This window comes from Lepus europaeus, chromosome 11, assembly GCF_033115175.1.
Source record: "Lepus europaeus isolate LE1 chromosome 11, mLepTim1.pri, whole genome shotgun sequence".
Taxonomy (NCBI): Eukaryota; Metazoa; Chordata; class Mammalia; order Lagomorpha; family Leporidae; genus Lepus; species Lepus europaeus.
This window is the reverse complement of record NC_084837.1, coordinates 18,054,588-18,068,710: the sequence shown is the minus strand read 5'-3', so window position 1 is coordinate 18,068,710 and position 14,123 is coordinate 18,054,588.

Genomic DNA, 14,123 nt, shown 5'->3' with positions numbered 1-14,123 from the left:
GCTGTGGCTCTAGGACTATGTGTGGCTCAGAACACCAACAGGCCCAGTCCTGGGACTAGGGAACGTGCACTGCACCTGCTCCATTCCTACAAAGTGACTAGGAGGCCTACAGGAGGTTGTGTTCTGGTGGGTATGAGTGCAGAGTGGTGGAATGCGAATAGGGTCTTCCCTAGGTCCACGGGATAGATGCCAGTGGCACTGACAAATTTAAATTGCCACAGTCGCAGGACACAGGGGATCTGCGCTTTGCCCTACAAGATGCCCGACTCTGACTCTGATTCTGGTAGGAGCAGAACGGAGACCCATTGTGTGACTTCTTGCTGCCGGGGCTGGGGAGGGGAGGGCAGGGCACAGCTCCTCTGCTCCAAGCCCTGCAGTTGTTCAGACCCCGGTCAGCTCTTCAGGCTCAAGCGAAAGTCAGTGGGTGACTGTAGAATTCCCGTCCGGCTAAAGCGGCAAGGGGCCGAGCGTGCGCGACTGCCTCCTACGTTGACGTGGTGAGATGGTGACGCACAGCCAGCAGCTGGCTGCAGCAACGTCTTCTCTCCTCTTGTCCCACAGAGTCTTCGTTTTGTCACTTCTCCGGCAAAAATTTCCGTCAATCAGACCCCTGGAGACGTGGTCCTTCCTTTGTTCTTTTCATATCCCAGAGCTTCTGTTACAGCCTGTCAGCTCCCCTCACACAGCAACCAAGAGGTTATAGTGCCGCAGCAGGGGGAGGGGAGACTCCCAAGAGGAAGTGCTCCCGGGGGCTGCTGGTGCACCTGGAGTCCCTGTCACAGGGTCCGCTCACCGCCAGCAGCCCTGGGGCCGGGTACACGTGGACACTGCCTTTCCCCACTAATGCGAGAGGGTTTGGCCATTGCAGAATACACCCAAAGTCCCTTCTTGGTCACCAGTTTTGTTACTGGATGAGTAATCAGGCCCTTGCCACTCACAAGTGTTGCTAAGAGGAAGAAGTTTATTTCAAGAAGCCGGCATCTTAGGGAAAGAGAGATCTCTTGATCCAAAATGTGCCGTTTTGCTAGTTTTTACTCAAGTATATAGTTTATGCAGTTAACTACTAGACACACTGAGAGAAAAATGCATTTTCATATGCAAACATACCTGTGTAGCTGCCTCCCAGAGAGAAACTGAACGTTTTCCCTCCACCCTGCAGTTCCCTCTGTGCCAGTGCCTAACCCCGTCCCCCAGAAGTAACTACCATTATTCTGACTTTTATCACCATCAGTTTTGCTTACTCTTGGATTTCCTGTGGGTGGAATCACGCAGCATGTACTGTTTCTGGTTTCTTTTATAAGCACAATGTCTGTGATGTTCATGCGTATTGTTGCATATACAAGTAGTTTGTTATTTTTCAAATCACTGTGCAAATATACCACAATCCATTTATTCCTTCTGGTGCTGATATCTGCTTAGCATTCGTAGGAGCTGAGCATTCTCTTTTAGAGATTTTGAAGTTTATTTGTTTATTTGAAGAGCAGAGAGAGACAGACAGACAGACAGGACTCAGCCAGGCAGAAGCGAGGAGTTAAGAACTCCATTGAAGGGTAGCAGGGACCCAAGTACTCGAGCCATCATGCTCTGCTCATTGCCGGGGTGTGCATTAGCAGAGAGTTGGTTCTCCAGCAGAGGCAGAACGCCAGCCAAGGCGCTCTGATATGGGCTGTGGGCATACTGAGTGGCGACGTAGCCCGCTGCACCACAGCATCTACTCCTCTTTTTTAATTTGAGGCGGGGGGTGGGGGGGGGTGGGAGAGAGCCTCTGTCTGCTGATACGCTTCAAAAGCTCACAAGAACTGGGCTAGGGCAGACCAACCCCGAAACTCAATCCAGTTCTGAGTGGAGAGACTGAACTATTGAAGTCATCGTCTGCTGCCTCCCAGGGTCTGCATTAGCAGGAAAGTGAATCAGGAGCCACAGGTGGGACTGGAACCCAGACACTAACATTGGACATGGGCATCTTAACCACTAGGCCAAATGCCCTGGGCTGGGCATTCTTTATTCACTGTACTACTGCACAGTATGGATTCCTTTTTGTCTAGAAGTTGCAGTAAATGGCAGAATAAAATCTGAATGATAATAAATTGCACAGTGTACAATGGAAGGATTTCATGGTAAGAGAGCTGAGAGGGAAATGCTGAGTGTGGCCTCTGGTGATGAGGGATTTCACAACGTGTGGAATGCAAAGGGTTGGTGCAGAAGTTGCTGCCGACAAGTTACCTGCTGCCCAGTTAGCTGCTATTGCCCCCATAGGCAGGCAGGGGGGATATGTGGTAGCCCCAGATGGGGATGTGTTCAGATCTTGTGCTCTGATGAGGCAGCTTGGTCTTGCCTGAAAAACTGGAGAAAAAGGTTCAACACAGTTAAGGAGATGAAAAATGTAGAGTTGCTGGGGAAGGGTTTTTGTGCCTTTGCATCCAATGTGAGGAGGTCTGGAATTACGTCTTGTAATCTTCACAGTTGCCTTTGATTTGGGGGCCTTGAATATAATGGCATAGTTTTTATTCTAGAGTATTGCAGAGAATGTCTATCTATAGAGTCCTCATAACCAAAGCTATATGCTTTTGGTTTTTGTGGTTATTTTTTAATTGTCTAGCTACAAATTTCCAACTAAGTAGAACAAAATTAGGTAGAGTGATATCTTTTCTGAGGCACTTTATTTCCCTTTCCTGCCTGTTTTATTAAGAGATCTTTGAAGTTTGGAGCAGAACACAGCAATAAATGATCTGCCTGTAGGAAGAGGGTGGATCCTCATGGGATAAAAATGACTCCTTAATAAGGGACATATGTTTGGACATTGAGAAAAACGTGAGGGTGATTCCTCGAGTCCTCACATCCTATGATTTTTGCACATGAAGTAGGGAAGCACCAATTCTCATTAAGTTCTGGTTATGAAAGAAAGCTGTGTGCATATACATTGCCGTAAAATATCTACTGACTGATAGAGGGAATGGGAGACGGTTTGATATTTGGGGTCCAGCGCTGAGACGCAATGTGTTACGACTCAGCCTGTGACACCAATACCAGCATCCTTTATGGGCGCCGGTTCAAGTCTGGGCTATTGCACTTCCAATCTAGCTCCCTGATAATGTGCCTGAGAAAGCAGTGGAAGGTGGCTCAAGCACGTGGGCCCCTGTCACCCATGTGGGAGACCTGGATGAAGCTCCTGGCTCCTGGCTTTGGCCTGGCCCAGCCCAAGGTGTTGCCGCCATTTGGGGCGTGAACCAGCATTTCAAAGATCTCTCTGTTCTCTATAACTGCCTTTCAAATGAATAAATCTTAAAAAAAAAAAAAAAAGAAAGAAAGAAAGAGAGAGAGAGAAATATAATATTCGGGTAGGAAGCACCATGTATCTGAGAATCACAATTCCATGGATTGCTCTGAGTTTGTAAACAAATCTGTAACCTTAGGTTTATTTATTAGCAATGTGAGCCTTGGAAAGAGTGGTACTAGTAGAAATAGTTCCTGTTCTTAAAAAAAACAAAAAACAAAGTGGGACTGGTTCCTGAGATCTCTTCAGGTTTGAGTAAATCTTGGGTAATTTTGACAGTTCTTAAGGGTTGGTCTGCGTCTCAGTAGGATCAACAATACTAAGCTCAGCCCTAAGCCCTGGGATGTGGCCCTCCTTCTAAAGCTCCGGCCTTCCAGGGGGAATGCTCAAAGTGTTTCCAAGCCCTTCCAACCTGGCGGGATGTGAGTCCCAAACTCTGTCTGTCCAGTATTAGGCAACCTTTGGCTTTACTCAGCTCTTTTGAGACTTCCAGCTGTTGCTTTCCACGGACTCCTTGGGTTTTTGCCCAGCACAAAGGCCATTTGGCTCAGGATTTCATGGTCTATATGCAGATATTGGGGATGTCCCCACCTTTGGCTCCTTTCTCTGTGGGAATTCCCTGCTCAATTTCCAGTCTTTGTGAGAGCCTGGAACACTTGTTCTGACTTCCAAGCCCAGCAAGACTTCCCCTTTTGCTTGATGGTGTCGTCCTGGGAAGTGGCTCTGATAAATGCAGCTGTCACCAAGAGCATACACCTTCCTTTCATACTAAAGACGTGGTCCCTGACGTGGCTGTGGACCATTTAAAACTAACATGCCCAGGCTCCACTCCATGCCCACCAACAGTCAACAGTCAGCAGCTGCTGGAAGGGCCAGGTGATGCTGACGGTTAGCCAGGATTGGAAACCATTACCAGGAAACAAGAGGCCTTGGACGTTTCTCCAGTGAGCAAATGAATGAGTGCACGTGCGCAACTGGCAATGGTGAGATCATTCACACGAGTTAAAATCGCCTCCCCTTTCCCAGGCTGGTTCTCATGTACGCCGAGTTGTTGAAGACTTGTCCGGGTGCTATGGAAAGTATCAACCAGAGTGCGTTTTGACACTGATATATGATGCCTTGCTTCCTGGGAAATAGGTCAGGAACAGCCAGGAAGTCTGAAGTCCACCGAGAATGTGTTAAATGCGAGGTGTCCTGTTAGGTTTCCCAGTCTCTCAGCAGCCTTGAAATTTGGTTTGTCGCTGTTCTGGTTTCTTTGCTCCTGAAAAAGGCCTTTGACTGTCCTGCGTCTGTCACTTACAATGTCCTTCACCCAGGAAACGAGCCTCGCTTGTCTTTAGAAGTGTTTCCCTCGGATGGAAAAGCAGCTGAACGTCAATGCTTTATGATGCCTGAAAAATAACACCCAGAGGTACGGTTCTGAAGCAACTTTGGAATCCTCGCCTTTCAATAAGGCTCTTTCACTCTGGGGGAGACTGAGTTTTTTAGATCTGGGTCTTGGCGTTAGCCTAGGACTCATTGGCCGTTAAACGGTGTAAACGAAGCTTTTGCTGGCGCCATGGTTGTACGTCAGACGTCAGGGGCTGTGAACTTCCCCGCTAGAAAGGCACACGTGCCTCCATCTGTGACTGCAGTGAAGGCTCTGGTCTGGGGCCAGGAGACCAGTCACAAGTTTCCGCGAGATGACAGTGTGTGGGTCCCTTTCTCCAGGTGCTAACGAGGACAAGTAATCCCCTTCATTTTCGGAGGGTCCATCATTATGACTTTCCTTTCACTGAGGGTTGGTTGTGGTAACGCTAATCAACAAGGAAAATGTGTGTGTGTGTGTGTGCTGGTATTTTTTTTTTGTCTTCTGAAGCACAATCAGTAAACTATGGCTTTGTCTTTAGTTTGTCTTCCTCATTCACATCTGGATATTCTCTTTTAGAATATCACTTCCTGGGAAGCAGCAATGATGATTTAAAAAAAAGGGTGGAACACCCAACACAGCCCATAGTCCTTCAGTACAAAAAAGCTTTTTGATATTTATTGATGAAGCCTTATGAAATCACTACTTGTGTAAACAGGGCTAGACTGGCATTTCTTTGCCATCTATATTTCCAGTAGAAGAACAGTTAAGAAGGAGAGCCTATTTGAATACTCTATTACCATATTTTCCTTTTTTGTGTTAGGGTTTTCTAAAGTTTTTGCTCAGCATTATCACTTCATTTTACTTAATCATCTACCTAGGATGGAGAATCAAGAAGTGGAGAAGCAGAGTGGGGCTGAAATGTGTTTAAACAACCGAAGAATTTTAAATACCTACTTTCAACTCAAATCGTGTTGCTCTTTCTCACATTTATATGAACATAAAGTTTCATAAAGGAGCCCCCAAACTCCCTGATTTTTGGGAGTTTCTTCCTTGATCCCACTTTTTTTCTTGCTCTTTTCAAATGTTAAATATCCTCTTTCTCTGGAGACTAAATTATGTGCATCTTGAATGTATTTCTTAGAGCATAAGAAATCTTTCTCTTCCCCGTAAGCTGTCAGTACCATTTATATTTTAAATGAAAGGCAACCCTTTCCTGAGGAGGGACTCCAGGTTTCTTCGGGGATTATCTAAACAATGTTCTGTGTCCCTTTTTCTCTGTTCCATCTTCACACGAGAAAGCATAAATCATGTAACCCAACAAATAAACAGAATTGACGTGTTATTTCTCTTTCTATAGAGACATTGGTTCTTTAATCTATTTCTTGTGAGCAGGCCTACTTTCGAGGACTGAAATCCTAATGTATACACAACGGTATTCTGTAAGTCAGAAAGAAAAGTCTAATGGAACTGTATGTTAGAGACATTTAATGTAACCTGACTACATGAATACCTCTTGCTGTTTTGCTTCTCGTCCCATTTGGCCATAAAACCAGAAAGCATTCCTGCTGAAAGGGAAAGGACAGCCATCTAAGAGGGAAAAACCTAACCGTGAAGGGCTGGCAATGCTCCGTGCCAAGACCCTGAGACTCTCTTTCAAGCATGATGTTTTATTGTTAAGGTTTTATAAGAAGTTAGCTTTACCCTATTAAGAAAAGGGTGATTTAGAACCAGAGGAAAAGGACAATTTTGCCCCATTCATACTTCTCTAGTATAAACATGGTACGAGGCTAATGCTTTCCTGGCATAGCATGAAGCTCAGCACTAACAAAAGAGGTGCAATTAAAAGCTCACCTGGCCTCAGAGGTCTTCTCTCCATAAAAGTTAAACTGTAATGGCTGCACTCGGTGGCCAAGATTGGCCCAGGAGATTGGCTGGGGCTTTTAATTGGTACATAGTAGTTGTACCAAAATAAAAGCCGTTAAACCACCTGGAAGGAGCCTAAAGAGGAGCCACTGGGGGAGCCTCTTCAAGTGTCTGCTTCAGGGGTGTGCCCTGCGCACAGGGTTCTGCTGTGTCAGTGTGAGACTTGTGAGGCTCTCGTGGCAGTCCAGGGGCATCTCTGCTGTGATTTTTTTTTTCTTGCTTCCTTTGGTCCAAGTGAATTCACAATATGCAGCCCACAGGGTGAAGGCTGTGTAGCAAGGCATTCTGGGACTCTGGCTTGGCCTGGTGGCTGCCCCGATGGCCTCCAGGAGGGCCAGGGTGCTGCTTGCAGAATGAGTGAACCCTCCTGGCACAGGTCAGCAGTCCAGCGCCCTGGCAGTAGGTGGTAAGGTCGCCACAACTCCAAAGTGAGGTGCTGGGCCACTAGGAGAGGGCCTGCGAGGGCCTGAAGCCCATCACCTGCCCCCTAGACAGAGGAGGCTGATACTGGAGTGGGGACGGGATCCTTGTGAGAGGGTTGTTTTGGAGTGATTGTGAGTTTGATGGGGCGCAGTGGTAGGAACCGCAGGGAGAGCATCTGCAGAGCCTGTGTCCCAGGAGTCCGGGGCCCACAGAACTGTTGTCTCAGGCCTGGAGAGGAGAGGAGCTGTGGCACAGCCGCGGGGAGAGGGTGAGAGCCATGGCGGTGCTCAGGGACCCCCAGCACAGCTCACCCGCGGTGAGGGCGAGGAGCCAGGACGCGTGAGTGTCGTTCCCGGGCCAGAAGTTTTAAAGCTGCCCAAGACGACTGCCCAGAGGGCACCGTGACCTCAACCAAGGACTAAGCCACTGAATTCCCTGGAGCTGAGGCAAGAGATGGAAACAGCAGCCAGAGGGAAAGGCATGACGCACGCTGAGAAGCACAGCCCCAACGTTCCCACCACAGCCCCAGAAGAACCCAGGGAACGTGGTCACTTGACCCATTCGCCCGGCTTAGGGAGCTTCAGCGGGCGCGGAGGAAAGCAGCCCAGATGCTCCTGATATTAGTCAAGAGGTAGGGCTCATGGCCCTCCCTTTTACCGCCTCCCCTACCCCCCCCCCCGCCCACCCCCTAAAGCAGAAGGAGGGGAAACAGAGGCACCTGCCCCACGGCAGGTCTTCCTGCCCCGACACAGTGCTGATCTCTGCCTGCGGGGAGGAGGTCGGCCTTTAAATGCAGCTCAGGATTCTCGCTATTACATGAGCCTGTGTGCATCTTAGTTTGCATCTGTGTGCCTGTGGGATTGTAGCTGTGGCCCTGCCTATATTGCTTATTATGATGTTGCTTATCTAAGAGTTAATAATATAATTAAATATGTGATTCTGTTACTTCCTTCTAACTGTGAGGAGATAAGCCCTCCACTTGAGATTTCATCTACTTGTCAAGGAACAATTAGCTTCAAATTTAAATTAGCCTCAGTGGGCTTAAACACGTGGTGGGTTGAACAGTGATAAACTTGCTCCAAGTTTTATTTATTTATTTAAAGGCAGAGAGACAAACAGAAAGACAGAAAGCTCTCCTATCTGCTGCTTCTTTCCCCCATGTCCCACAACAGCCAAGGTGGGCCGGGCCAAAACGGAGAGTCAGGAACTCAGTCCAGGTCTCCTGTGTGGGTGACAGGGACCCAACTACTTGACCCATCACCTGCTTCATCCAGGGTGTGCACTGGCAGGAAGCTGGGATTGGCGGCAGAGCTGGGACTCCAGGCAGGCATTCCCATATGGGATGTGGACATCCCAGGTGATCCTTTAACTGCACACCGGATGCCTACCCCTAAGGGTGTAAGGGTGTTTTCAGATGGTACCACCTCACGGTTCTGCTTAATGTACCATGGAGAATTGAGGAATTGCCTTAAAAAAAAAAAAGATTTATTTATTTATTTGAAAGTCAGAGTTACAGAGGGAAAAGGAGAGACATCTTCCATCTGCTGGTTCACTCCCCAGGTGGCTGCAATGGCTGGAACTGTGCCAATCCAAAGCCAGGAGCCAGGAGCTTCTTCTGGGTCTCCTATGCGGGTGCAGGGGCCCAAAGACTTGAGCCATCTTCCATTGCTTTCCCAGGCCATAGCAGAGAGCCAGATCGGAAGTGGAGCAGCCAGGACTTGAACCGGTGCCCATATGGGATGCCAGCACTGCAGACAGTGGCTTTACCCACGCTGCTACAGCTCCAGCCCTGAGAAATTACTTTGTAAAAGGAGCTATATAACATCTCTCCTCTAATACCTGACATAGATATTTTCTGTCCCTGAAGTGCATTTGAGTAAACGAATGATCAAATGGTTTCTGGAGCAGCTGCAAATGTAACTAGAGAATGTAATACACATGAAAAATAAGAGAAAGCCGGAAGACGCTTTGATTCACAGCCTGTACATCAAATAGTTCTTTGTTCGGATGGAGGTATGTTTCTTTGTGATCATCCTACCAACGGGCACGACTATAGAAGTAAAAATTAACATGATTATTTTTTGTGCAGAAGAAGAAACATTATGTGTAGAGCTTAAGATGGCAGGCACATTGCTACTTAATAAAGACTCATTTTAAACATTCCCCGGCACTTTATGAGATCACTTGTAGTTTTTTTTTTTTTTAATGATGTGTTAAGTTCTAAAATAACCTGTTAGTAACCTGTTTCTGAAGTAGGTTTCCTTAGAACATGACAAGGTAATAGGTTCAGAACCACCAGGCTGTGCGGCTGAGTGCCTCTATCTGAGGTCAGGTGGACCATCTGTTCTGGAAGAATGTAAACTGGTGAAATAAATTATAAATAAAGATAAAGCTATTCCTGCAGGAGGAGGAAGGAGACTAAGAACATTCTGCAGAGCCCCTGAAAAGTTTCATTGCCAGTATGGCCCAGGGAGTCCCCTAAGGGAACAGGGATAAGCACAAAAGCTTCAGGGTGTTGGATAATTAGCATTTTCTGTGTGTTTTTATTTGAGTAACGTCTGCTCCTCTAACCAGCCTTATGAGAGCAAGCGCTCTTTGTCTATTGGATTTAAAATGCTGCCCATGGCTATGATCACTTGATCTGTTTTCAGCCTTTTAAAAATCATTACCAAAGGTATTTCCCTGAGATCTTTCTGCTTCTGTCTCTTATCAGCCCCCCACACTGAGCCACCACATTACTTGCCGCTATCTCAGGGGGTGGATTGAGATGGCTTGGACTCCACAGGTGTGCACAGACTGTGCAAGGTTGAGGGGTGCTGGCCTTTCTGCACTTTAAATTTTTTTACTTATTTCACTTTATTTGAAAGGCAGAGAGACAGCGAGAGATCTCCCATCAGCCAGTTTACTCCTCAAATGCCCGAAGCAGCCAGTGCTGGGCCAGGCCAAAGCTAGGAGCTGGGAACCACTGAGCCATCATCTTGTGCATCCCAAGGCGTGTGTGCATTGGCAGGAAGCTGGACTCAGAAGCGGAGCCAGGATTCAAACCAAACGCTCCATGATATGGGATGTGATTGTTCCAACCCTAGGCTTGACTGCTGTGCCCAAAGCTCCCACCTGCATTTTGAGGTCTGAAGGTACTGCATCTTCTCTATCACCGGGAACACTCACGTTCTGTGAGCAAGTCCAGAAGTGGTAACTAAGCTCTAATGAATAGCTTTGAATTTTTTTATTTTAATTTTTTTGACAGGCAGAGTTAGACAGTGTGAGAGAGAGAGAGACAGAGAGAAAGGTCTTCCTTTTTCTGTTGGTTCACCCCCTAAGTGGCCACTACAGCCGGCGTGTTGCGGCCGGCGCACTGCACTGATCCAAGCCAGGAGCCAGGAGCTTCCTCCTGGTCTCCCATGCGAGTGCAGGGCCCAAGGACCTGGGCCATCCTCCACTGCCTTCCCGGGCCACAGCAGAGAGCTGGACTAGAAGAGGAGCAACTGAGACAGAACCAGTGCCCTGACCGGGACTAGAACCTGGAGTGCCAGCGCCACAGGCGGAGGATTAGCCTAGTGAGCAGTGGTGCTGGCCATAGCATTGAATTTCTTTTCTTTTCTTTTCTTTTTTTTTTTTTGACAGGCAGAGTGGACAGTGAGAGAGAGAGACAGAGAGAAAGGTCTTCCTTTGCTGTTGGTTCACCCTCCAATGGCCGCCGCGGCTGGCGCGCTGCGGCCGGCACACTGCACTGATCCGATGGCAGGAGCCAGGTGCTTCTCCTGGTCTCCCATGCGGGTGCACTTGGGCCATCCTCCACTGCACTCCCTGGCTACAGCAGAGAGCTGGCCTGGAAGAGGGGCAACCGGAACAGAATAGAACCCGGTGTGCTGGCGCTGCAAGGCGGAGGATTAGCCTAGTGAACCGCGGCGCCGGCCAGCATTGAATTTTGATACATCTTTATTGGTAAGAACATTTTTCAAGTTGCAAGAAAATGTAAGCCTACTAATGTCATAGGAGTGCTCATAAGTATAGTTGAGAAAATAAAATGTAGAGATGAGCACTAACATTTGATCTTTTTCTGGGGAACTCTTGTTGTCAACCCTGATAACCTTACTGAGCTACCCTCATTGAAGAAAATGCAAACAAGGGCCGGTGCTGTGGTGTAGCCGGTAAAACCGCCGCCTGCAGTGCCAGCATCCCATATGGGTGCCGGTTCAAGTCCCGGCTGTTTCACTTCCGATCCAGCTCTCTGCTATGGCCTGGGAAAGCAGTAGAAGATGGCCAAGTCCTTGGGCCTCTGCACCCACGTGGGAGACCCAGAAGGAGCTCCTGGCTCCTGGCTTCAGATCCCTGCAGTTCTGGTTGTTGCGGCCAACTGGGGAGTGAACCAGCAGATGGAAGACCTCTCTCTCTCCTTCTCCCTCTCTCTCTGCCTCTCCTTCTCTCTCTGTGTAACTCTGACTTTCAAGTAAATAAATAAATCATAAAAAAGTAAAAGAAATGCAAACAGACTTGTTGTTGCAGGGAATAGTGAGTAGGGAAGCAGTATCCACAAAGGAGAAGTAGAGCACATACTTCTAGGTCTTGTTTCTTATTCTGGTGTCTAGAGATTCCTGTTTGATAACTTCCTTTCAGAAATTGTGTGTTCATTTACTGTGCATCTAACAGGTGACATCAACTATTTATGAAAAGCCAATGACTTCTGGTTTTATATTTGGATTTGTCTGGTTGGCAACTAAATTGGAAGCTAGGACAAGCTTCCCTCCTTGGAATGTCCAAGGAGACGTCAAAATGTTCATGGAAAAATGGAATTAAAAGATAAAAATAAAAAATATAAACTTTATTTCTGTGCAGAAGCTCCATCAGGTTCAAGACACTTATAAGCCATGATACCAGCCATTTAATATGTCCCTAAAGAATGGAGAGTCCTGGGAATGGAACCACATCAATGCAGCCTTTCTTTACATTACTAACTTTAAAGATGTTTTAAGATTAGGAAACAACAAGAAGTCGGGGGAGGGGCCAGATCAGGCCTGAAAGGTGGATGCCTGATGATTTCCCATCAAATCTCCCCACATCGCCCCTCACTGGCGGGAGGAATGAACTGCAGTACCCTCATGTAGGAGATAAACTCTCTGAAGTGTCCTGGGCCTTTGTTTGCTCATGCTTTGGCCAACCTCTCAAAACTCTGCCTAATAAGCTATTGTTCTTTGGCTCTCCAGATAGCCAACAAGCAAAATGTCTTGAGCATCCCCAAATAAACTGTTGCTCTTGACCAGTCTGCTTTGGGCTTGACGGTATCACATCCACCTCTTGGTAGCCACTGCCTTGGTTGTGCTTTCACACTGGTAAAGCCAGGTTTCGTTTCCTGTTTCCATCCTTTGAAGACATGCTTCAGTATCTTGATCCTGCTTGTTTAAAATCTCCATTGAAAGCTCTGCTTGTCTACGGCTGGTTTAGGCACAACAGTTGTGGCACCTGTTGAGAAGAAACTTTGCTCCACTTTAATTATTCAGTGAGAACTGAGCCAGTTCAGATGTCTACAGTGTTAGCTCTTGCTTCTGCTATCAATCATCAGCCCTCTTCAATGAGGGCATGAACAAGGTTGAGGTCTTCATTGCACATTAGCGGGGATGGTCTGTTGCTGTAGGCATCATATTCAGGATGATCTCAAATTCTCTGAAAACGAGTTATCTATAATACACTGCTGGTTTTGGAGGGGGGAATTGTTCCCCTAAACTTTTCTTAAAACATCAGTGATGTCACCTTCCTTCATCCAAGCTTCACCATCAATTGGTTGTTTGTTCTTGCTTCAGTTTTCATAGACTCCATGTGGTTCTAACAGGGGCTGTTTTCAGACTAATGTCTTTTCCTTAGTGCCCCAAACTAGATCCTGTTCAGAGTTGTTATAGCAAGTTGGTATAATTTTACTTTGGCACAATAAAGCCTTTGAAACACACATATAGTTTTTTCATAACACGCATGAACTTTTTGAATACCCCACATATAAATAGGGGGCTGATCTTTCTTCCTTCAAAGAGACACCTGATGAGGAGAACTTTTAACAGTTGTTCATCATAGAAATTTCACTTTAGAAATTTGAAGTAACTTTGTACACACACACCTTGGTTTTACTAACAGGAAGGCAGCTTTAAAGTAAGGGCACTGAGATCTTTTCATTTCTTCTAGACTGTGGTCCAGGGAGAATACATTAAATGTAGAGCTTGGGATTTACCTAATGGTTTTCAGAAGCCAACCCCAGAGCTTTGATTAATGCTGCCTCATAATGCCAACGATGTATACCCCAGTAAATCATTGGGACATTTTCCCTTTGGTAATATATTAAAGCCATACATTACAGGCTACTGTGGCTTAGGTGATATATTACTTGGGGGGGAAACACACCCCACTGCCTAAAGGCCATGTTGTACACACTTGGGTAGGATAAGCCTGGCTACTTTTCTGTGGAATGTTTGCAGCAGTGAGAGTGTTCATGGAACTTTTGCTTATTTTCTTCCAAGCACCAGTGAAATACTCCTTAAATTTGCTTGATTCTTCGCTCCAAAGGAACAAACCTCTGCTCAAGTGCAAATGCATGTGAAAAATGTTGAACACAGGTTAAAAGCATGGATTTGAGAGTCATGACTGAATTTGACTCCTGGCTCTCTATGGACTATTTGGTCTTGAGCAAGTAAATCATCTAGACTTTGCATAAACTGGGGTGTGTGTAGGTGTGTGTGTGTGTGTGTAATGTCTGCCTTGCAGGGTCACAGAGAGGACGAGCTGAGATTACTCACGTAAAGTAGGTAGCCTAGTCCTTGGTATCTAAAACTTATTAAGTGATGAATTCTCTAGAAGGGACCACCTAACCAACATTTCTATGCCTAACTTGGAATCTTCCCAGAACGAGTAGTTTACTTTGAGCTGTTTTGACCAACTAGGTTTCTACAGGAGCAAGGCAGTGCTAAGTAACTGGCCGCAGGCTCTGTCCTCCTTGGGACAGCCTCAGTGGCTGTCACTAATGTCCAGCCAAGCCTGATTGAGAACTGATCATCCTGGTTTTTGTCCCTGTGTCTTTGGCTATCAATGCTTGAGATGAAAGAAAAACATGAAAGCAGAGAGACAGGCCTTTCCACCAAGGTAAGCTAAGATAATTTGGTTTCAAGCATC